Genomic DNA, 1,706 nt, shown 5'->3' on the forward strand with positions numbered 1-1,706 from the left:
AGACAGATGCTGGGAAAGATTGAAGGTGGGAGGAGAAGCAGATGACAGAGGATGAGATGGTTGGATGGCATCACCGACTCAATGGACATGAGTTTGGGTAAACTTCAGGATTTGGTGACGGACAGGGAGGCCTGGTGTGCTGCAGTTCGTGGGCTCGCTAAGATTCGGACACGACTGAGCGACTGAACTGAACTGAATGAACAAACAACATATGACCACAGTTAATAATGCGTGTGTGTTCTGTTTCTCAGTTGTGTCCGAATCTTTGCAACCCCCTGGCCTGTAGCCTGCCAGGTTCCTCTGTCCATGGAATTTTCCAAGCAAGAATACTGGAGTAGGTTGCCATTTCCTCCTCCAGGGGATCTTCCAGACCCAGAAATTAAACTCACGTCTCCCGTGTCTTCTGCATTGGGAGGCGATTCTTTACCACTGAGCTACAAGGGGAGCCCATAGTTAATAATGCTGTATTTTAAGTTTCAGAGTTGCTAACAGAGTAGATTTTAAAAGTTCTCATCACAAGAAAAAACTTTACAATTGCATGATGTGACAGATGCTAACTAAACTTATTGCAGTACACATTTTATGATATAAACATATAAATATATACATATAAAATCATGTTGTACACCTTAAACTAATACAAAGTCATACATCAGTTATATCTCAATAAAACTGGAAAATAAGTTTACCTAACTTTAAAAATTTTTTTAATTATTTCTTTCATCATGAAAATATTTTCCATAGAAAATATTTTCTCCCAGTCTGAGGCCTGTCTTTTAATTCTCTTGACATTGTCTTTCACAGAATAGAAACTTTAAATTTTAATGAAGCTTAGCTCATCAATTTTTTTCTTTCATGGATGGTGCTTTTAGTGTTGTAACTAAAAGTCACTGCCATATCCAAGGTCATCTAGGATTTTCACTTAGATAATTTCTAGACTTTTATAGCTTTGCATTTCACACTTAGGCCTAGAATCCATTTTGAGTTAATTCTTGTAAAGGGTATAAGGTCTGTGTCTAGATTCTTTTTTTTTTTCATGTAGATGTCTAGTTGTTTCAGAATTTGTTGAAGAAACTCACTTTGCTCCATTGCAGAGTCTTTGCTCTTTGGTTAAATGCCAGTTGACTGTGTTTATGGGCCCATTTCTGTGTTCTCTGTTCTGTTCCAGTGATCTGCTTGTGTGTTCTGCCATCAGCACCACACTGTCTTGACTACTGTAGCTTGAGAGTAAGTCTTGAAAGTTGGGTGTGTTAGTCCTCTAACTTTGCTGTTCTCCTCCAACATTATGTTTGCTGTCCTGGGTCTTTTGCCTCTCCACACAAACTTTGGAATCAGTTTGTCAATATCCGCAAGCTGCTAATATTTTGACTGGGATTTCATTGAATCTGTTGATCAAGTTGGGAAAAACAGACAGCTTGACAACATTCCATCTTCCTATCTATGAACATGGAATATCTCTCCATTTATTGAGTTTGTCACTGATTTCATTCATCAGACTTTTGTAGTTCTCCCCATAAATAGACCTTTATATATTTTGTTAGACCAGTCCATTCTGAAGGAGATCAGCCCTGGGATTTCTTTGGAAGGAATGATGCTAAAGCTGAAACTCCAGTACTTTGGCCACCTCATGCGAAGAGTTGACTCACTGGAAAAAGCTCTGATGCTGGGGAGGGATTGGGGGGACAGGGAGGAGAAGGGGGACACAG

The sequence above is a fragment of the Bison bison genome, unplaced genomic scaffold, assembly GCF_000754665.1.
Source record: "Bison bison bison isolate TAMUID 2011002044 unplaced genomic scaffold, Bison_UMD1.0 scf7180017864146, whole genome shotgun sequence".
Taxonomy (NCBI): Eukaryota; Metazoa; Chordata; class Mammalia; order Artiodactyla; family Bovidae; genus Bison; species Bison bison.